At 44.6% G+C, this 23,441-nt stretch overlaps 1 protein-coding gene across 1 annotated transcript in view; it reads right to left on the bottom strand.

Annotated features, from left to right (window-relative positions):
- The window catches only part of LOC111747947 (cuticle collagen 36-like), a 446,727-nt gene that overhangs the window by 11,349 nt on the left and 411,937 nt on the right, over positions 1-23,441 (bottom strand). The window contains exons 32-33 of the mRNA XM_064278905.1: positions 5,891-6,153; positions 4,209-4,385 (exon numbers count right to left, since the gene is read on the bottom strand). The gene's annotated coding sequence lies outside the window, so the exon portion shown is untranslated. The remainder of the gene's footprint in view (positions 1-4,208; positions 4,386-5,890; positions 6,154-23,441) is intronic.

Raw genomic sequence — 23,441 nt, 5'->3', positions numbered from 1 at the left:
AGAACAAAATTCTGACTCAAAAAAAGACTAGAATTACTGGGCTTTGCTGGAGAAATCCTGAGAGTATGGCCCCTGGACACCCTTTCACCCTTTAGGCTCTGTAATGAAGTCACTCCTGAGGTTTACCCTTCAGCCAAAGATTAGATAGGCCCATAAAATAAAATGAGATTAAAGGGTCACACCAACCCATGGGCAAGGACTAAAAGGCAGAAGTGAACAGAAAAGCTTATAATAGGGAACCCAAGGTCAAGAACGGAGAGTTCTGACATGTCATGGTGTTGTTAACTAACGTCATAAAACAATATGTGTACTAACTGTTTAATGAGAAGCCAGTTTGCTCTGTAAACCTTCATCTAAAATATAACAGAAAAAAAAAAAGTACAATAATTAAAAAAAAAAAAAAAAAAGATTACAGTCTAGGACACCCTATGGGGGCAGGTCTGCTCTGGTCAGATGGGGTTCCCACTAGTCAGAAGCAATTCTACAGCACCCAACAACACGACAAGGGTAGGTTCCTGGGTGGTCCCAACAGTTTACGTTTGACTACTGACCAAAAGGTTGGCGGTTGGAACCCACTCAGTGGTAGCACAGAAGAAAGGCCCGGTGATCTGCTCCCATAAAGACTACAGCCAAGGAAACCCGACAGACCACACATTACTCTATAACACACGGGGCTCCCATGAGTCGGAATGGACGCGAGGTCACCAGTTACTCTGTAACACACGGGGCTCCCATGAGTCGGAATGGACGCGAGGTCACCAGTTACTCTGTAACACACGGGGCTCCCATGAGTCGGAATGGACGCGAGGGCACCAGTTACTCTGTAACACACGGGGCTCCCGTGAGTCGGAATGGACGCGAGGTCACCAGTTACTCTGTAACACACGGGGCTCCCGTGAGTCGGATTGGACGCGAGGGCACCAGTTACTCTATAACACACGGGGCTCCCGTGAGTCGGACTGGACGCGAGGGCACCAGTTACTCTGTAACACACGGGGCTCCCGTGAGTCGGATTGGACGCGAGGGCACCAGTTACTCTGTAACACACGGGGCTCCCGTGAGTCGGACTGGACGCGAGGGCACCAGTTACTCTATAACACACGGGGCTCCCATGTGTCTGAATGGACGCGAGGGCACCAGTTACTCTGTAACACACGGGGCTCCCGTGAGTCGGATTGGACGCGAGGGCACCAGTTACTCTGTAACACACGGGGCTCCCGTGAGTCGGAATGGACGCGAGGGCACCAGTTACTCTATAACACACGGGGTTCCCATGAGCCGGAATGGACGCGAGGGCAATGAGTTGTTTTTTTGTCCTGGTTTGTTTATTATGACAAGGGTGTTAACCGATCCAAACAGATGGATGGACCATTGAGAGTGAACACTGGATACAGTCAAGTCACGCATGTTGGCGAAACAGAAGGCCTGACACGATAAAATAAAATTAGATGCTAGAGAAGAAGGAAGGGGTGAGGGAGGAGGGGGAACTACACTAATTATATGACTGTTCATAGTAAAGAACTAACAGACATTGTCTAAAGAAATGAGGCTATTACACAAAGCTATAAAAGCAGTCACCAAATCAAAAAAAAAGTGCTCAGCTGCTAACCAAAACGTTGGAGGTTCACAGCCACCCAGAGGTACCTCAGAAGAAAATCCTGGTGATCTGCTTCTGCAAACTCAGGCATTGAAAACCCTGTGGAGCACAGTTCTGTTCTGACACACATGGGGTCACCATAAGCCAAACGACTCGATGGACTAGTGGTGGTAGCTCCCCTGGCAGGCCTGCTGTGGTTCGGGAATCACTGCCTCCTGCCACTGTCACAGGAGGCCCTGGGGGGCACCAACAGTTAAGCGTTTGAGTCCTAGCTGAAAGGCTGGCGGTTTGGACTCACTTGATGTGCCTTGGAAGAAAGGCCTGGCGATCTGCTTCTGAAAGTTCGTAGCCTTGAAAGCGCAGCGGAGCACAGCTCAGCTCTGCACACTCATGGGTGGCCACGAGTCGGAATCAACTGGGCGGCAACCAAACCACAGCAGCAAACACCTCTGTCCCTCCACCAGGGCTGGGACTGGCCTCTAGGCTCTGCCTTGCCACCTCTGCTGGCTCTTCCATCACCTTGGCAACCACCTCCCTGAATTAAACTTCCTCTCTTGTAAATGCGCGTAGTGGCTTCTGTCTTCCCAGCAGACCCTGAAATAGACAGCTCTCTTTCTGCGGTTTTGTACTGTTGTCTGGGAATCAGGGCTGAGAGGGTAAACGATGCCATGGACAGTGACATGTCCATGTCCCACAACGCAAAGACACCAAATAAACTCAGCAGCCCCACTGGGTGAGCGGAACACCTACCTGCCTTTTGGAGCTTTTCTTCATGATCTGAGGGATGCAGCGCAATCACCATGCGGACAGGAGCCAAAATCGCACGTGCAGGGTCCTCACAGCCGTAGATGGCAAGGTCACTTCTCATGAGATTTTCATTACGTGATTTCATGACACGTTAAATTTACATCTGTGATCTCACCCAGCCCAGTGCCTGGGATCTAATGGCTACCGGATTAACTGCTTATTTAACGATGAAACGAACAAACGGTTACATTAAACATTACACGCACCACGCATTACACATGACAAAGTACAACAGCACAAAAGTTCTGAGAACCTACGAGCATCTGACTGAAGTAAAAGCCCCCTAGTTAGGCTGCCCCACAGGGTTTCTAACGAGTGGCTGGTGGATTTGAATTGCTGACCTTTTCGTTAGCAGCCGTAGCTCTTAACCACCGCGCCACCAGGGCTCCTCGCTCTTAACCACTGCGCCACCAGGGCTCCTAACACAAACACGCTCAGGATGAACGTGCTTTGAATTGCTAGAGGAGGGATATTCAGTGAGAGCTCCGAGCACCTGGCCAGCCAAGTCCCTCGTAACCATATCCTCAGTTCCTGGCCCCTCCGCAGTCTCTGGAGGACTTGCAGCAGGCAGCAGTGATCGTCTGATGGTCAGGAGGCGCAGGGAGATGCTCAGAAGTCTGACCGCTATGGGAACAGTCAGCACCGTGAGTTTCCGGGCAACCAAACCAAACCAGTTGCTTCAAGTCCATCCTGACTCACGGTGACCTCACGGGAGTCAGCGTAGAACTGTGCTCCATGGGGTTTTCAATAACTGATTTTTCAAAAGTAGATTACCAGGCCTTTCTTCCAAAGCACCTCTGGGTGGACTTGACCCTCCGGTCTTTCAGTTAGCAGCTGAGTGCCTCAACCATTTGCACCACCAGGGACTCCAACCTTAAGGACACTGAGTGCTTAATGGACAAACACACGGAGAAGGAATGAATGGGAGATGGAAGGCACTGACGACAATTCGGGACTACCGTCCAGGGTTGAGTGAGTTGCCAGGTGGAGGTAACGAAGACTGAAGAAGGAGTTCCGGCCCGTGGTTTCAGTAGCACACACCTCCACGCGATCCTGTTTGTCGTCAGTTGCCACGCAGTCAGCACTGGAGCACGGCGATCCCGTGTACCACAGGACGCAACGTTGCCCCATCCCGCACCATCTTCACGCTCGCTGGTATGCTCCAGCCCGTTGTTGCGGCCACTGTGCTTTGAGTGCCTTCCATTCTAAGGGGCGCATCTTCCAGCACCATACTGGACGCTGTTCTGTGGTGATCCACAGGGTTTTCACTGGCTGATTTTCAGAAGTAGACCATCAGGCCTCTCCTAGTCTGTCTTAGCCTGGGAGCTCCACTGAAACCTGCCTACCATGGGTGACCCTGCTGGTATGTGAAATTCTGGTGGCATAGCTTCCAGCATCACAGCAACACGCAAGCCTCCACAGTACAAGGAACTGAGAGACGGTGGTGGACTTGGGTCTCGCTGCAGATTATTTTATGATGGCCACAAAAGCCCCTTTTTTATGATGACCTTAAAATAAATCAACAAAAGCCCTGGCTTTTTCAGCTAACTGCCACCTGTCATATGTTCACCGTTGTGGCTCTCATTAGATTTGAGTCCTATAAGAGCACAAATTCCTTTTTCATTGTAATGTTCCCACAACATGCCCTTGTACAGCGTAACCCACATGTGAGCCACCTAGAATAAGACACAGATTCAACGGCACTGGGTTTTACTGGGTTTTCCCATCAGAGCCTACGTACGCGTCCCTCGTAAACCGTATCTGATCGTACGTGCCCCGCGCAATGTCATTTATTGTAGCTCACCTTCTCATGCTCCACCAAAAGGAAGACTGGGCACTCAGGTGTCAGGACCACCCAGCTGGCCTGGCAGAACAGGACGGGACCCACACATGTCTCCATCACAGTTGTGCCCCAGGATGTCTTTCCTCGTCATGCTGTGTCGCTGGGTTTGAGTGTAAACGACGTTTTCATTTCCTTTCTCTTTTCAGACGCGGAAGTTCAAGAAAAAAGAAGAAAAAAACAGAGAACAATGCTACCCAATCTCTCACTAAATAATATTCAGGGAAGAACAGAAAGCAAGGTTTTCTTTAGACATAAACAAGGCTCCACGTACAATGGTGCAGGACCGGGCAATGTTTCGTTCTGCTGTACACAGGGTCGCCATGAGGGGGAGCTGACTCCAGGGCCATTAACAACAACATAACTACAATGTAGTTTTCACCATTTTGACTTCAGGGTGTCTTAAGTCCCAGGCTCTCCAGGGTGTGTTCACATGTGATGAAAAGTTACTGATCACTTGGACAGACCGTGGCACAGTATCCATGCGAGATTTAAGGAAGGTGCTTCCTCTCTAGTTATTTTCTCTCCCAGCTATGAGTTTACCAGTAATCCCAGCCCACTGAGCCTCCCTTTGCCCTTGGGAAGGGCCTGCTTGGTTTCCTATGGTAGGACCACAGGGTCTCTTTGTAGAAACAGAGAAATCCCAAGTTCAAAAGCACCTTCACTATCAGCCAGCCCCAAATCCATCCAGACAGAAAGTCGAGTAGTGGGTGCCAGGGGCCAGGGGAGGGGCAGGGGAAGTGGGGAGGGGCTGCTTGATGAGTATGGGGCTCCTTTTGGGGGTAACGCAAGTGTTCCGGAATTAGATAGTGGTGGAGGTTACACAGCTTTGTGAATATATGAGAACGACTAAACTGTGCACTCTTAAATGGTGATTTTATGATATATATGTTCTAGCTCAATAAAAGTAGATAAATCAAAGTCAACTGTATGCTAAGGTTCTTTGCACGCACACGTGCACACACAATTAGCACCACAAGGTCTAGCAAATGCATATTAATAGGAGGTGTCACTTAAGGAGCCCTGGTAGTGTAATGGTGAGGTCCCCAGCTGCTAAGCACAAGGCTGGTGGTTTGAACCCACCCAGTGGCTGCGCGGGAGAAAGATGTAGTCATCTGCTCCCATAAAGAAACCAGCCAAGAAAACCCTATGGAGCAGTTCTACTCTGCCACATGAGATCTCTGGGCGTCAAAATTGACTCGACAGCTCCCAAAGGCAGCAACACCACAAAATTTCTCTTTGTTAAAGCCATCCCCTTGTGAATTTCTGTTACAGCAGCCCTAGATAACTAAGACGGCACCCAATAACAACAGTGACATCACATAAAGGATGCCTCCACACATACACACGCACACACAATCAGCCAGTCCAGCCATTCCTACGGTAGCCCCCCTCTGCCCCGCAACCTCCTTGCTGCATGGTCATCTAGACTGTGTTCAGACACCCCCAGGATAGTCAAGGCACCGCCTTTCCAAACAGCCCCTTCCATCTTGGGATGAATCTCCTATGAGGAGAGAATTCTGCCCAACCAGTTGAAATGGGCCTTGCTGTGGCTTCCACTCTTTGGTGCCACCGTTACCCCTCAGAGCGTTAGAAAATGACCTGATCAACCACCTTATTGACAAGCTACCCTGACAACAACTTACCCATCCCTCCTAAGCCATCTCCGCTCCAGATCACCTCCCTTTCTTTAACCAGGCACCAGCAACACGGATTTGTGTCATCTTCTGCACTCTTCTCCCAGGATGCATCCGGCTTGTCCACGTTCCCATGAAAGTATCCTGTCCTGTGCTGAAAGCACGGCTCCCCCAGCTGCCTGTGGCCACCCTCCAGAGCACTGCGCAAGTTCTATCCTGATCATGGTGGTCAGTGCCCAGCAGGGTCGGATCAAAGGTCTACTCCAGTAGGGCTGCCAGAGAGAACACAGAATCCCCGTTCAGCTGGAATTTCAGACAAACAACAAATACTTGTTTTAAGTGTAAGTACTTCCTGTGCGATGTTTGTGTAACATAGAAGCCTCAGACCATACCTAAATTAAAGTGGAGAGATGAGAATCAGGATTACAAAGCTGATTCCTATGCGGTGGTGGTCAGACACACCTACTCTCGCCAACCTTTTCACCTTTTTTGACACCAGCCGTCCCCCCTACGGCACTCTTTTCTTCTCTGCTGAGTTCAGTAATTCACTGTAATGGCCGCACAGAGCTCACAGACCATACTCGTAATTTCGTGGTTGATTAGGGAAGTAACAGACTACAACTCAGGATCGGGATCAACTTGGAAGTGATAGGATACAACTCAGGAGATGGGATGCAGTTCTTTAAGCAAGACAGCTTCCAGTCAGGACAGCTCTCAGCTTCACCTCCACCAGGCCCACGGCCAGGCAGCCCTCCACTCAGCCATGCCCACCATCAGGCCTTCTCCCAGCTGTACCCTGCTTGGGCAAGTGATACACCTCTTTAGTTCCACCAACAAGTGCCCAAAGGCACCCTACTCCAGCAGCAAGCCTTCTGCCCAAAGGCACTCAGGACCCTCACTCCTTGGGCCAGCAAGCCCACGGAGGGCACCTTGCACCAGTCTCCTAGTTCCCTGCACTTGTACTGCTGCCGCCGTTTCTCTGCCACTGGGCTTTGCTGTGGTTGCCATTGTTTCTCAGTGTCTCCAGTGTCATAGCTCTTTCTCTCCTGTGTCTAAGAGGTTCTCACATCAGGGACCCCAGGTCCAAAGGATATTCTCTGCTCCAGACTATTCTTGATGGCAGAGAGGTCCCCCTCAACCTCTGTAGAATTGGCCCTATGTAAGCCTACCCCTTGTCAATTTCAAGGCGTGGCCCTCCCACCAGGACCACAAACTAACCAATCCCCTCAGTAGGCCACAGTCACTTAATCTGCATAGTAACTGACCATTTCCCACAAGGTCACCTAATTCCATTGAGTGAACCAATCCCTTGCAAGACTGTGGCCCAGCCAATGATTCTGGCAGAATTATAAGCCTGAGGCCAGAAAGGCCATACATAAGAGAAACCCACTGCACTGCAGTATGGGAAACACTAATACTAAAAAAATATATTTGTTGTTTATCTGAAAATCAAATTTAACTGTGTGCCCTGAATTTTTACTTGCAAAATCTGGCAACCCTACTCTCAAAAAATGCACCCTTCTTTAAAAAAAAATTTTTTTTTTCTTTGAAAGAGGAACAGGACAAGGGCACGCTTCGATGACCAAAGAGATTCAAGAACATCTGAAATTCATTTAGTCACTCATTCATTCTTCCATTTGACATCTGTTGAGTAAGACCATGTGTTAGACCCAGGAAATGCAAACAAAAACATGTAGTGGAAGTAACACATGCTGTAGAAGCAACAACCACAGAGCAGTGTCAGAAGCTCCCAACGTACGGACAAGAGACTGTAGAAAAGATGGAGACGTGTTTCCTGCAGAGGCTGCAAGGGAGGCTCGGAGAAAGCATGCCAGACAAAGAGGTTCTTCCTCTGGACGGATGAGGAGAATCCCTGCCAGGGAACGGTGGGAGAGGAGTGGAGGACAGCGTGAGCCAGACAGAGGTGCAGAGGCATGAAGGAGCGACAGGGGGCCTTGATTCCAAAAATGTTTAATATCTTTCTACTACTGAGGATACAGCTGTTACAAAACAGGCAGCCTCCTCCAGTGTCATGTTGTTGTTGTGAGGTGCCATCCAGTTAGGTGGCTCATAGCAACCCTACATATAAGAGAACAGAACACTGCCTGGTTCTGTGTCACAGTCATTGCTATGTTTGAGCCCACTGTTGCAGCCACTGTGTCAATCCACCTCGTTGAGTGTCTTCCTCTTTTCCGCTGACCCTGTACTCTGCCAAGCATGATGTCCTTCTCCAAGGACTGATCCCTCCTGATAACATGTCCAAAGTATGTGAGACGAAGTCTCGCCATCCTTGCTTCCAAAGAGCATTCTGGGTGTACTTCTTCCAAGAGAGATGCGTATATGCAGTATTCTTCACCAACACCTCAAGTCAAAGATGTCGATTCTTCTTCGGTGTTCCTTTATTCGTTGTCCAGCTTTCTCATGCATAAGAGACGATTGAAAATACCATGCCTTGGGTCAGGCGCACCTTAGTTGTCACGGTGACATCTTTGCTTTTTAACACTTTAAAGAGGTCTTTTGCAGCCGATTTACCCAATGCAGTATGTCGTTTGATTTCTTGACTGCTGCTTCCAGTATCATATGGGAAACAATTCAATCAGGTTTGGACAACTGTGAACATTTCCTTGTGGTTGGAACAACAGATGCTCTACTGGATTGAATAGTGGCATACAAAAATCCATGTCTGCCCAGAACCTCAGAAGGTGACCTTATCTGGAAATAGGGTCTTTGCAGATGTACTCCAGGTAGGATGAGGTCGTAATGGAGTAGGATGGGCCCTAAATCTACTGGTGGGTGTCCTTATAAGAAGGTCATGTGAAGACACGGAGACACAGAGAGGATGGCTTGTGCAGACGCAGGTACAGATCCACTGGATCCAAGCTTCTACAAGCCAAGGAATGCCAACGGTTGCTGGCAAATCAGCAGCAATTCAGGAGAGAGGCACAGAATGCATTCCTCCCTCAGAGCCTCCAGAAGGAAGCAACCCTGCCAACACCTTGATTTCAGGCCTCTAGCCTAGTCCCTGGGTGGCACAAATGATTAAGCACTCAACTACTAGCTGAAAGGTTGGTGGTTCCAACCCACCCACAGGCACCTTGGAAGACATGCCTGGCAACCCGCTTCTGAGAAGTCACAGGCCTGAAAATCCTGCACACAACCATAACAGCCTCCAGAACTGTGAGAAAATAAGTTTCTCTTGTTTTAAGCTATCTAGTTTGTGATATTTTCTTACAGCTGTCCCCAGGAAATAAATTCAGGGTCCTTGAAAGAGTGGTCCACTTTTCCTAGGGATTTGTTCCCCTCTTTTATAGAAGAGGAGTCCCTGGGAGATGCAAACAGTTAACATGCTTGGCTGGTAACTGAAAGACTGCAGTTCAAGTCCACCCTGAGGCACCTAGGAAGAAAGGCCTGGCAGTCGACATCTAAAAAATCAGCCATTGAAAAGCCTGTGGGCGCACAGCTCTATTCTGACACACGTGGGGGGCACCATGAGTCGGAGTCCACGTGACAGCAACTCGTTGGCTTTTAGAGAAGGAATCTCTCTTCTACCTTAAAAAGGACACACTACCATCAGTTTCCCAAATACAAAGAGGAAAATAAACATAAGTATTTTTTATGTGTATAAATAAGGACACCTGCTGGCAAAACAGCTACGTGCTTGGCTGCTAACCAAAAGGTTTGTGGTTCGAACCCACCCAGCAGCTCTGTGGGAGAAAAGATGTGGGGATCTGCTCTCTTAAAGCCTAGAACACCCATGGGGCAGTTCTACCCTGCCACATGGGGTCGCTGTGAGTGGAAATGGACTTGGCGGCACCCAACAACAACATGTGAATAAATAGCAGTTACCGTGTATTACAACTTTAATCTTTGGTTTGGGGATTTTTTTCCCTAACTATTGAAATTCCCCAAATCAAGGTTAAAATCCACAACTTTCATTACTATTGTCTGTGTGAGATGTTTGTATCTGGTATCTAACATGGTAGTGAGACATTTCTTTATCTGCATTTTAAGCTTTACAGGTGCACTTGATCAATGGCTGGAGAGATTAAAGATGTTTTCCAGTTGATAATTTATTCCATATGTACCCAACCGCCAACCGCCTGGCAAGTGACCAAAAGATATGATTTAGAAAGCCTGGCTACCTCATGCAGGAAATAAGTAGCTGACAGATAAAGAAAAATGGCAACTTTGTGCCTTAATGGCAACATAAACTATTTAGAAGGGACATTTATCAGTTCAACAACAAGGATTGATTTGCTTCACTCTTTTCCCCTATAACCAATCTTCTTTTTCTAAACAGCAGGGGTTTTTGCTCTGATAATTTATTTGTTTATGTATAAGGAGTCTCTTGCAAATATCTCCATAAGACATCCTTTATTCTTGGCATATATTTCATCTTGATCCTGGGGAAGATAACAATAACCAAGTGATAAGGCACACTTAGAGGGGAGCTAAGGTGATTTGATTTAATGCCCATTAAGAAGACGTTGCCACAGGTGTTACGTGAGTCCTCCGGCAGGTAGGCAAATGTCATCCTTTGCAATGCAACATTTATGCAAAGAAAACTGTCTGATTTCACCCTACCTGATATTTTTAAAGGATGCAAGTCAAAAGTGATTTGACTTTGACTGGTTAATTAGTTAACATCTAAAGGCAAACGGTGGCTGTTTAATTTCTAGAAAACAGAAAGCTTGAAGGAATTCCTTTCTCCACCTCGAGTCTTTAACTAGGCAGATAGTTAATTCTGTGTTTGTATAAAAACACAGGAAATGGAGAATTGCTGTTTTCTTAATGTTTATTCTTTCAATTATCAAGTATTCATTTACTTTGTAAACGTTTACTGGGCATCTCCTATATTCCTGGGGGTGGGCCGATTTCTGAGACTAAAACTACAAATATAAAACGATCAAATTTCTGCACTCAACAAGTAACAGAGGCCCCTCAGTGGTGTCAACCGTTGGCACTCAGCAACTAACCTGACTGTTTATGGTTTGAACCCACCCATCGGGTCTGTGGAAGAAAGGCCCGGTGATCTGCTTCGTAAAGATTACACCCTAAAACACTCTAGGGGGCAGTCCTACTACATAACATGAGTTAGAATCAACCTGACGGTAGCAGGTTTGGGTTTTTGGTTCAGTGGGAAAAAGTTAAGTAAGTAACATCCATGATACGTGGTTTGAGAGGTTTGGGGTGACTACACAGGAGGATGTGTATTGTATCACTTGAGAGCCAGCCAGTAATGCCTCAGAAAAGGTGAGGCATAAATGATCTTTGACCCAGTCTTAAAAGAATAAGCATTTGCCAGGCTTACATGAAAGAAAAGAATAGTACAGACAAAGAATAGACTAGATTATTGAGGAGAAACGAGTAGTAGCTGAATAGTAAATATGTTCCAGCTTTACCTCTTACTAACTCATTCCTGAGGAGTCCCTGAGTGGTGCAAATGGCTAAGTGCTCAGCTGCTAGCTGAAAAGCTGGTGGTTCAAATTCCCCCAGAGGTGCCCCAGAAGAAAGGCCTGGAGATCTAATTCCAAAAACTCACAACCACTGAAAACCCTACAGAGTGCAGCGCCCCTCCGACACACACGGCATCGCCATGAGTTGAAGCTGATTCAACAGCAACTGGTTGGGGTTTTAGCTCATTCCTGGGCAAAAACATTCAGCTGTCTGTTTCTCAGATAATAATAATGCCTCATCTGCAGACTATTAAAAGAGTCACGAGATAACAGACCTAAAACACTTAACTACGGCCAATAAATGCTGATCCTACTGAGCACACCTGTCACTTCAGTTACACACACCTGGATCTGCCTGGATGAGAGTGGACGGTGTGTTGCTCTTCCTGTCCCCTCTCTTAGAACAGTGTAAATAACTTCCTAAACAACACGGGACAGAGAACGAACATTCCCTTCCTGTTTCCATGAAGCCAGCAGAGCTATGTGCAATCGCACCCCAAATTATACACGTATGTCTTGGATCTTGTCTTAGAGGAAGTACAACCAGAATGCTCCTTAGAAGCAAGGACGGAGAGACTGCGTCTCACATATTTTGGGCATGTTATTAGGAGGGATTGGTTCCTGGAGAAGGACATAATGCTTGGTAAAGTAGAGGGTCAGCGAAAAAGAGAAAGACCCTCAATGAGATGGATTGACACGGTGGCTGCAACAACGGGCTCAAGTATAACAACGATTGTGAGCATGGCGAAGGACCAGGCACTGTTTCATTCCACAGTACACAAGGTCACTATGAGTCAGAACCGACTCAATGGCACCTAACAACATGTCAGATCTCCAGTCTTTGTTTTCCAGAATTTATTACTTTAGTTTCATTTTTTACATCATCTTTTGCTGATAAAAGGTCTAACAAGAGGCTGACCTGTGATCAAACCCCATCGCTCAGACTGATTTTGGCTCTGATTCAGACTTATTTTGACATATTTTCAAATTCCCACAGTTTGTATGTTCTGATATTTTAATCACTGATTTATAATTTTATGGAATTATCGGCCCATGCAATCACTACGTTTTTGCAGATTTTACTCCTGACACACACTGACGGCTCTACTATTGAGTCACTCTAAGCAGCTGGATCTCTGGGCTGTAGTAATCACCAAAGTGATGGGAAGGCCCTGATCAACGGTTTAGCGGAATCCCGGACACACCCACTGACAATATGGCGGCCTCCTCTTGCACCCTAGGGGGCGCTTCCAGAACGAAGGGGAAGCCTCTCCCTTATGCTCCGTAAGGATTCCCGACATCCGGCAGATGGTAGTAATATTCCTTAAATATTTACTTCAATGGTGGTTCAGTGGTAGAATTCTTGCCTTCCACACACAGAGCTGGGTTTGAGTCAACAGGTTTCAGTGGCGCTTCCAGGGTAAGATAGACTAGGAAGAAAGTCCTGGCAATCTACTTTTGAAAACTGGTCAGTGAAAACCCTATGGCTCACAACAGTCCAATCATAAACAATCATGGGGATGGCGAGGGGCCCAACAGAGTTTCCTTCCATCGTGCGTGGCATCGCCAAGAGTCAGGGCCAACTGGACAGCAGCTAACTATAACCACAAAAAGAAATTTTATAATAAGGTAACAAAAATAGAAGTCTAAAACGAGAGTCTTTTTTTAATGGTCATTATTTTTGGGTATTTAATCCATTCAACTAGTAACCTATTTATAGATTTAAGTTATTCTAACTGGTACCCTGTTAGTGGTGAAGGAGTTTGTTGAAAGTTTATCAAATAACACAGCATGAGAATCAAACGCAATAGGCATGACTTATAAAGTTAAAAAAAAAGTCATAGAGAAAAAAAAAAAAACCAGAACATTGAAAAATGTGAATATATGACCCAAGCTCTTCAAGGAGTATAAAATATTGAGAAACTAGCCCCATAGTCTAACAGCATCATCAGCTTAAAAATACAGTGACTGGAAATTCAATTTTGACCAGGACGTGACTTAAAGCAATTCCTCCTTTTGACCAATTGTTTTCAGCCCAATCACAAGTTAGTAATGCTAACAAGACTGAAAATATCAAAGCATTTTGGTTGAGTTTAAGGAGAAAGAAAGCCTTGAGTTTCAACACACGTGATCATACCCATCTTTTACTTTCATCAGGATGGAAGGAATTGAGAATTTCCAAACGCCCTCAATATGTCTTTGCCTCACGCTGTGAATGCGTCTGTGAAAAAAAACCTGCAATATTTCCAAACATCGTAAGCAGAGTGAAGACTTAACAGGAAGAGGGCTGTGTACTTTATCAACACCACCAACTGCACGTTATCATGCATCATTAGCTGGCATTGTGGATTTTTAAGACTGAAGCACTAATAGCTGGATCAAACAAATCTTTACTCATGTGACTGGTGTATTCAGTGGGGCTAGCATTGCTCCCCATATCCAATTTATCTTTAAGTTTTTTATTAAATCTTCTGTTGTAAAATTATTGTAAGAGCTTCACAGAGAAACTGAAAACATTTTTTCTTGATCTTTAAGGTAAAAAGTTATGATTCAAAATACTGTTTTTATTTTTAATTGAGATGAGTGTCTAAGGAGCTTCCGTAGCAGAAGACACTTCACATGTGCTGTCACAACTTGTCTTTGAAGGAATTAAGTGTATCCCAGGTGGCTTCACAGGGAGAGGGCTCTCAGAAGCTCGTGCCTGGTTTCCCCCCACCTTGCTCCATGTGCCTTTTGCTTTGCTGATTTTGCTTTGTATCCTCTTTCTGTAATAAACAATAGTGGTGAGTACAAGTACATGCTCAGTCCTGGGAGTCCTCGTAGTGAATCAGCAAACCTGGGAGTGGTCTTAGGGACCCTCAACACAGCAGGCCATTGTAGAAACGAACCTTTCCCAAAGAAAGAGAAAACAACACAGTACAATAATGTAATTTCTCTCCCTCACACACACCTACATACATAGACACGCACACCCCAAACAAGCAAACAAAACCCCAATTCTTTTAGTCTAAGAGATTCCTCTAGGAAGTTGCATGTTTAGAAGTGATAGGTAACCATTACTTACTTAATTAGAGGCTAAAAATGCAGCTTAAATACATGGGGGGAGGGAATCTAGTGAATTTAATAATAAAAAAGAGCGTTTTAAAGTATAGTTCAATGCCAAGGAGCCCTGGTGGCACAATGGTTAAGTGCTCAGCTGCTAACCAAAAGGTTGGCAGGTTGAACCCACACTGCAATTCCACGGGAAAAAAGACCTGGTGATCTGCTTCCATACACATTACAGCCACAAAAACCCTATGGGACAGTTCCACTTTGTCATATGGGGTCACTAAGAGTTGAAATTGATCCGACAGCACCCAACAACAACATAGTCGAAAGCCCCTTAACAATCAAACGCTTATTACAAACAGCATGGGGTATTCTGCTTTTTGGTGTTTTATCTGAATCTTACTTCACATACAAGGTAAAATAACATATACAGAGTATTTCCAAAGACACTGGTAATAAAAAGAGTCTCGCCTTCAGCATTCAACGTATTAAAGTTAAGAAGCCTTTTTAACCCCATCCGATCAACTTCATCGCAAGATTCTTGCCTGGCTGCTAGAAAACCATGACTCAGTGTGTTAACAGGTAATGACTTCTTGGGGTGGGGAAAAAAAAATCACAATCCCATTATTTCCCTGACATTAAAAAATAATGTTCTCTTGTTTACTCCAGTACTTCTTCCCAACTGGGTAATAATTTTTAGGCAACAGTAAACTGTTCTGGATCACTTGTTCCTTTAGAGTTGACTTAATTAAACAGGGAAATGGATGGTGTGCTATCTTCTGGCCTGATGGCCTTCTACGAATCTGTAAATGTCAACTTCTAGTGAGTGCAAAGCTGTCCCCGAGGGATCTGAATCATTCCTGCATTAGCCTGCAATCAGCAGTGACAACCTCTCTCATTTTGGAGAAATAAAAACAACTCCAAAGACAAATCCACTCCCTCCCCCACACGCCCACAATCACTATCAAATTTGAATTTTTTCTTCCAAAATTGCTTTTTGAAATGTTCCTATTTCTTTAGACAGGTAGTAGCATCACAAATGCTTCTATACCAAGAGAGAACACATTTTAAATCGTGTTTTTTAAGAGATGTATGATACAATAGACAACAGGTTCCCAGTTTCAAACATCTGAAGGCCCGTGTTGTTGTGAGCTACACAGTTCTTGATAAAAAGGAAAAATCTAGAGCAATGCCAACCATGCCTGTGCACTACAACCTTCAGAAGGCATATCCCTACTTAAAAAATACAAATTCATGAGACAACGATAGAATCTAAAAGATCCGCTTTGGCCTAACACATGAAACCAAAATTAGAATAAAAACCCCAGATTCAAATGAAGCCCAGATGGTCCTTTCTGATGTCCAAACAGATCATTACAGGAGCGAGAAGTCTAGCAACTTGACGTGAGGGCTGTGACACTTTTCAATCTGCCACCCCAGACATAACTTTATAAGGACTTTCACAGAGGCGTTGGTATTTCTAACTGAGAAAAAGATACACAGAACATAGAAAACCCCAAACTAAATCCTACTGATCCATTTCAAATGCTTCTGAGAGGGCAAGAAGGAAAAGACTAAATAAAGCCCACTGGATGTTGGATTAGACTGTCCTTTGAGATCTGAGTCAAGTCCCTGGTGGTTCAAACTACTGGTATGCTGGCTGCTGAAGGGTTGGAGGTTCATCTCCACCCAGAGGCACCTTGGAAGAAGGGCCTGGTGATCTATGTCCAAAAAAACAAGCACTGAAAACCCCATGTAGCACATTTCTACTCTGACACACATGGGGTCACCGTGAGTTGAATTCAACTCAAAGGCCACTGGTTAAGTGGTTGAGATCTGAGGAAGAGCTTTTTTGGAAGGGGAGATGAGGGTAGAAAGATTAGATTAGATCAGGTTGAGAAGACCATGATATGTAAGACTGTAGACTCTGTGGGTATTCATAATCTTGGCAAGAAACGATGTGGCTATGAAAGGAAAGGGGAAGGAGACAGGTAGAGAGGGGTTCAGGGTTAAGACTTTTTTTTTTTCTGGAAAGGAGATCCTTGAATTTTTTTGGTTTTTATAAGTTGAAGCAAATGAGCTGGCAAAGAGAGCACCTGAAACTAGAGGACAATAGATGGGAAAGAACATGGAAGGGATGCTCGGGAGAGGGCTCTGAACATGGGTTGAGTGATGGCCTTGGCAAGTGGGAAGGGCCCTTTTGTCTAAAGCAAGAGGTGAAATGAAATAATAACTAGAAAGCTCAAAGACAGGGAAATTAGATGAGTTCTGACTTGATAGCTGTCTCATTTATTTATTTTCTTCAGGATAAAAATGACACTTATTAGCTGAGAATGCAGGGAGGCAGGAGTCACAAAGGAGATTAAGTCAGCAGTAAAATATGGCATATCCACCTTGGGCATTGTATGAGGAGCTGGTGAGAGGGAAGTAAATATAACTCTAAGGGGCACTCTGGACCTGGGTGGAACCAAAAGCCATAGAGTTGCCCCCAAAGTACTGAGCTTTGTGGTTGGTGGATGGGTGGGTGGCTAAGTGGGTGGCTGGCTGGGTCAGTGGGTTGGTTGGTTGTGGAACAGACTGCTCAGCCATATCTTGAACAGAACCTACACCATTTTTCCTTCTCTAGCCTATCTTTATCTCCAAGAATGATTTTGCTGTTTTTGTAGTTTAGCTCCTCTAAAAGTTAAAAATTAACCAGTGTTCCCCTTAGGACCATAGAAATACAAGTGATATCTAAGTCTGTCAGACATAACAATACACTCATCTTGTGACCAGGAACCAGGATGGTACCAGTCACCCTCTGGGCTGATGAGATAATGACAGAAAAAGGTCAACATGTCTGAGGCATGACCACCATGACCACACAGAAGGAGAACGGACATTCCACAAGTTCCTAAAACCCATGTCCCCTTTCCTATAAAACCTCAAGCTGGCCTCCAGTTCAGGGAGGCAGGCTCAGGAGGAGATCATTCCCCTCTTTCCCCTATACATTGATATATAATAAAGCTCTTGCTACCCACCTCACCCCGTCTCAAGAATTGGCTGTTTGCAGTAGGTGGCTCTAACTCACAAAATTGGTTGGTTGGTTTTTTCCCAGCAGAGCCTGGCTGTCTGGATGTTGGAACAGAAAGAACAGATGGCTGTCTTGATCTAGATTAGCCTTTATAAAGCACGCAGAACAAGAAAACAGCAAAAGATCTTAAAATGTTGGAGAAGAACTCTTTAGGTGAAGACCCAGCAGGTCTTATACACCGTTTGGTTGATTTTCTGTGACTTTAAATGGTGATTTTTGTCCATCTTGTCAGTTTCATCATGGCTCCTTGGGGACAGGATGTGCTGAGTTCCTCACACAGACATTCCAGAAGTCCCCTCATAGGCCAAGGGGTCTTGGCCACATACTGCCATTTCACCTGGATAGCAGTATGCATCACTCAACATTGGTGTAGGTGGGCTTTATCACCTTGAGAAATGTTAAATGAAAAAAATTAACAGATTTCTTCCCTGTTAAATTCAAGAGCATATTCAATGTATTAATGTGAATTACAAATCTATGAGAGGGATCATGGCATTCAGCAGCAGCCAAACTAGCTGACCTCAGAATTTGGGATGTCTTCAGGAATCTGTCTTAGTCTGGGTTCTCCAGTTAAATGGCTTCTACTTAAATGATGATAAACTGTTTTCACATTTTTAAACTTGGCTTTTCAGTAGATCTAAAGTCCTCTCAATCCCATTTGATTTGTGATCCTACTTTAAAATATCTCAAGTGAATTACGTAATTTAATAATTTTATTGATAAAAAGAGAATTTTTAATTTTCTTTTCTTGGGTTTTTTTTTTTTTTTTTTTTTTTGGCTTCGTAACAACAACAGAAAAAGATCCACAGTGTAAGTTCATTTTCTAGATTAAAGTTGGGAGTTCCTGGTTTCATTTTGGAAAAGCCAGTTAGTTTAGAATGCATTGAGCTGTCTGTAATGATATTTAAAAGCTGGAGGAGTTGAAGCTCCACAATAATTATTTCATTTTTAAATGTGACCCATCTTCAGTTTACATAACATGTCTGAGAGTGCACAGCTGTTTTTATTTATAGTCTAATGGGGGAATTTCACTTGTCAAAGACGCTATGACAAATGGGTGGCCTGTGCACATCGCATCCTGTGGTGTGGCTGGCTTATAAGCCAACAAAACATCAGGAAATACCATTAAAATCCTTTCTGCCACGAAGAGATTGAATTATCACCCTTCTCAAGTTCTTACTCAGGGACTATTCATGGGAGAAGTTCACACACAAAAGAGTCACATTCATTTACATAATATGCTCACTATTTTTAATTTAGAGAAGAAAGTCAAGCTCATCTTCAGACCTTGGTACTAACAACATTCAGCAGTGATATATTGCAGCCAGTGGACACACTGCAAGCATACAAAGGCCCCTCCAAGAACTGGCTGGCAGTTAGGGAGGTGTACTTTAGGAGGCTTCGCTAAAGCTGCGGGTGCGCACAGAACAGGACCACCTGCCTGATCTTTGTCTAATATGGGCTACTCAGAAGGCTTCTATCAAAATACCACCTGTTAGGGATTGAATTGCGTCCCCTCCAAAGGTATGCTGAACTTCTGCCACCCTATACTGGTGAGTGTGACCCTGTTTAGAAACAGGGTCTTTGAAGATGTTATCAGTTAACATGAGATCATACTGAAGTAGGGTGGGTTCTTAACTAACACATATGTGGTGTCCCTATAAAAAGACGAGAAGGCTATATAAGAATTCTGATCAAAAAGGGGATAAGTTTGGAAGAGAATTTCAAATTCTCAATGGAATCCAGACTTCCTGGAGCGATTGAGTCTGGATGAACCCCAACCAAAAATACCCACTAAAATCTTCTTTGAACCAAAAAAATAGCTTACCTTTATTAGTAAAGTATGTCTGTTTTGAGCATTGTGCTCTTTTAAAGAATTATCTATGGGAGATTATACTGACAATGACAATTCAAAAGGTTAAAGGGGAAGTTAGGGGGCAGTGAGTATGTTGGTGGAATAATTAGGGAAAACAATAGCAATATATGTAGCCAAGGTCACTGAATTGTACATGTAGAAATTGCTGAAATGGTGTATCTTCGGCTGTGTAGACTTTCACCAAAATAAAACATTTTTAAAAAGAGAAGAGAGCCAGAGGGAGGACAGAGGCAGAGACTGCAGTGATGATCTATAAGCCATGGGTCTCCAGGACGACAAGAAGTTTGGAAGAGCAAGGAAGAACGGTCTCCTAGAGCCTTCAGAGAGAGCACAGCCCACTGACAGCTTGATTTCCGACTTTCAGCCTCCACAACTATGAGTGAATGCATTTCTGTGGTTTCAAGGCACCCATGTTGTGGCACCTTGTATCGTCAGCCCTAGGAAACTAATAAACCACCCAGTACGAAAGTTACACAATTAAACTGTCTTGCCTTTACAAATTCTAGGGATTATTGTTGCCACTTGCTTATTATCCAGCTCACTCACAAAGCTCACATGATGTACATATTTTCCTAAAGACAGGTATACGATAGCAATGATGACTAAAAAGTATCCACTGGGAGACCCTTGCTACTTCTTTTTTTTTTTAATAATTTTTATTGTGCTTTAAGTGAAAGTTTACAAATCAGTCTGTCACATATAAGCTTATATACACCTTACTCCACACTCCCACTTACTCTCCCCCTGATGAGTCAGCCCGCTCCCTCCTTCCAGTCTCTCCTTTTGTGACCCTTTTGCCAGTTTCTAACCCTCTCTACCCTCCTATCTCCCCTCCAGACAGGAGATGCCAACACAGTCTCAAGTGCCCACCTGATACAAGTAGCTCACTCTTCATCAGCATCTCTCTCCATCCCATTGTCCAGTCCCTTCCATGTCTGATGAGTTGTCTTCGGCAATGGTTCCTGTCCTGGGCCAAGAGAAGGTTTGGGGACCATGACTGCCGGGATTCTTCTAGTCTCAGTCAGACCATTAAGTCTGGTCTTTTTATGAGAATTTGGGGTCTGCATCCCACTGATCTCCTGCTCCCTCAGGGGTTCTCTATTGTGCTCCCTGTCAGGGCAGTCATCGGTTGTGGCCGGACACCATCTAGTTCTTCTGGTCTCAGGATGATGTAAGTCTCTGGTTCATGTGGCCCTTTCTGTCTCTTGGGCTCATAGTTATCGTGTGACCTTGGTGCTCTTCATTCTCCTTTGATCCAGGTGGGTTGAGACCAATTGATGCAGTTTAGATGGCCGCTTCTTAGCCTTTAAGACCCCAGATGCCACACTTCAAAGTGGGGTGCAGAGTGTTTTCATAATAGAATTATTTTGCCAATCGACTTCTTGCTACTTCTTTAAGTCGGTAAACTGGCTCCCTGCTGGTCCTTCCCCCTTAAATTGGGTGTCGGAACCCCAGGGGTGAAGCTTAGGTTGTCAAAGAGTCTTCATTCTCGTTGCCATACAGTTGGTTGGCTGCTGGTAACAGGATCCGACAGATGCATGGTCATCTCGGGGTCAAGTGCATCCATCTGCCATGGAGTGACACAGCCTTATCAAGTAGGCCTATTTTGAAAAGTAATGAAATACACGTGCGCTTTTATTTATTTCTCCTCTGAGCTTGCTTGTTTTCAAATGCAATTCTGCTCATAGAGATTTCTGACCAGGTGAACAACTGACCTATTATTCACTTTACAAGGCAAACAAACAATTATTATGAAGATATATTTCAAAAATGATTGTACGGAGAAAATTCTATTTGCATACCTACTTCATAAAACTCTCAAAACATTTTTCCGTGCAATGTGTTTGGATATTTTGAATTCAGCAATATACTCAGATGTTTTAAGAAACAAGTATTTCAATGTGGAGATTACATGCATTATTTTTTTTACTTTTTTTTAAACACTGTTTCACATTGCTACATTTTTACTTCTTCCTGAGAGATGAGTTTCTCATAATAAAGGATCCCTTTTCTATATATTTGATCTTCCCCCTCTTATAAAAACCTCTTATAAAAACACTCAAAATTATCCCTTTATTCTACAAAATTAACAGGCTTACTTTAAAGTAAAGCTGAATAATTTCCCTGTAGCACATGGATTTGTTTCCCCGAAATATATATATTGAAGTCCTGGATCCTGTACCTACGAATATGATCCTGCTTAAAAATAGGGTTTTTCTTGTGTTATGTTAATGAAGCCATACCCGAATAGGGTGGGTCCTAAGTCTAATCATTTCTGAGTCATAAAAAGAGCACAAGAGACACAGACACATATAAAGGGAAGATGCCCTACGAAGACAGACACCCAGGGCAGATGGGTCTACAAGTCCCGGAACGCCAAGAATTGCAGGCCACTGGAAGCTGAAACAGACAAAGAAGGACCTCCCCCTGGAGCCATGCCAGGAGTTCAGGCTTCTAGCCTCAGAACTATGAGGCAGTACGTTTCTGTTCTTTAGAGCCACCCACTTGTGGTATTTTTTTGTTACAACAGCACTAGATGACTAAGACATCCCCTGCTAGCATGACAATTTTTCAGCAGCTGGGACACAGAAACAAACGATGAAATCACAAGTAATGTCAACACCACTGCGCAGGACCTGCGAGCCCCTTCCTGTCACTTTACTCCAGGGAAAGCAGAAACTCAGCTCACCTGGTCCAGGTGTCTGTTTCTGAGGGCTTAGCAGTGGACTTGTTGGGCCAGAGCCCCAACGTTCCCATTAAAAATTCCCAGTCTCAATATTTGCCACCCCTCTATACAAGCAACGTCAGTACTTTGTTTTTTCATGGACTATCTCACATAGAAAGAGCATTTTCTTCTGCAGTCTGAGGATAGGGACTTTCAGTCTCTGTTAGCCATGGATGGGTTTGCCTGAAGCTATTTGAAAATGCCTTTTGGTCTATTTACAATCTTAGCTTCCTCAAATGAATGTGGAAATCATCTCAAGGAGATGGTCACTGATTTTAGTAATTACCAAAAGCTAGCAAACTCACGGCCTTGGAAACCCTACAGGGCACTTCTACTCTGTCCCATAGGGTCACTAATAGTCAAAATCGACTCGAGGGCACACAACCACCACCGCAGCAAATGCACATGCAAAAAGGGGCTGAAACTGCCAACGATGTCAAGATGGCACAGGACTGGGCAACTTTCCCCTCTGTTACGCATGGGGTTCCCAGGAGTCAGAGCCAACCCTACAGTAGCAGCAACAAGCAAATGCATGTTCTTTGTATCAAAGCACACCTGGACGTTTTTGAAGATATTCTGAGAACTGAAAATGAAAGTTTTACCATACTCATCGCTAGAAAAACAAGACATGGTAGAGAACAAGGAGCGGGCATAACCCTCCCTGATAAAATGACTATTTTGTGTGATTATGAACATTCTTATCTTATAAAGACTCAGTGGAGCTGCTTAAACTTTCCCATTCAAAAAAAAAAAAAGATGCAGTTAAATATAAAGAACATATTGAAATCAAACTCTGAAGCTGCATTGCAAGCATGCAATTTTCCAGAAGTAAAACCAACAGATATGCCTACTTGTGTCTGAATTACAGCTTATTCTCTGGATGGTCGTTGGCCACGGCACCTGCGTGTAAGATTTCCAAATTCTGTACATCCCAACACCACAACGTTTCTTGCCCAGGTTTCCTGAAGCGGGGTGCCAACGGAAATACAGGCACGCTTTGACCATCAGCCACAACACACGGTTCTCCCAATTATTTGGTGCTGTCTCTGAAATCAAGTCATTTTCTAATTTGTTGTTGGCTTTGGGAAATGGTAAGTAGTACAGACGCTGTAAACCTAAACCATACCAACTCTTAACGCTGGGATGAAGAAGAGCAGGGTTGGGGATGGCAATATTGGCATCTCTGTACCCATCTGCCCAATGAACCCGAGTGGCGTAGCGGTTAAGCATTGGGCTGCTACCCACAATGTCGGCAGTTCGAATCCGCCAGGCGCTCCCTGGAAACCCCATGGGGTAGTTTTACCCTGCCTTATGGGGTTGCTATGAGTTGGAATAGACTTGACGGCAATAGGTTTTTTGTTTTTTTTTTACCCATCTGCTCA

This window comes from Loxodonta africana, chromosome Y (assembly GCF_030014295.1).
Source record: "Loxodonta africana isolate mLoxAfr1 chromosome Y, mLoxAfr1.hap2, whole genome shotgun sequence".
In the NCBI taxonomy this organism is placed as follows: Eukaryota; Metazoa; Chordata; class Mammalia; order Proboscidea; family Elephantidae; genus Loxodonta; species Loxodonta africana.
The sequence above is the reverse complement of the archived record's forward strand: the minus strand, read 5'-3'. Positions and strand labels throughout refer to the sequence as shown.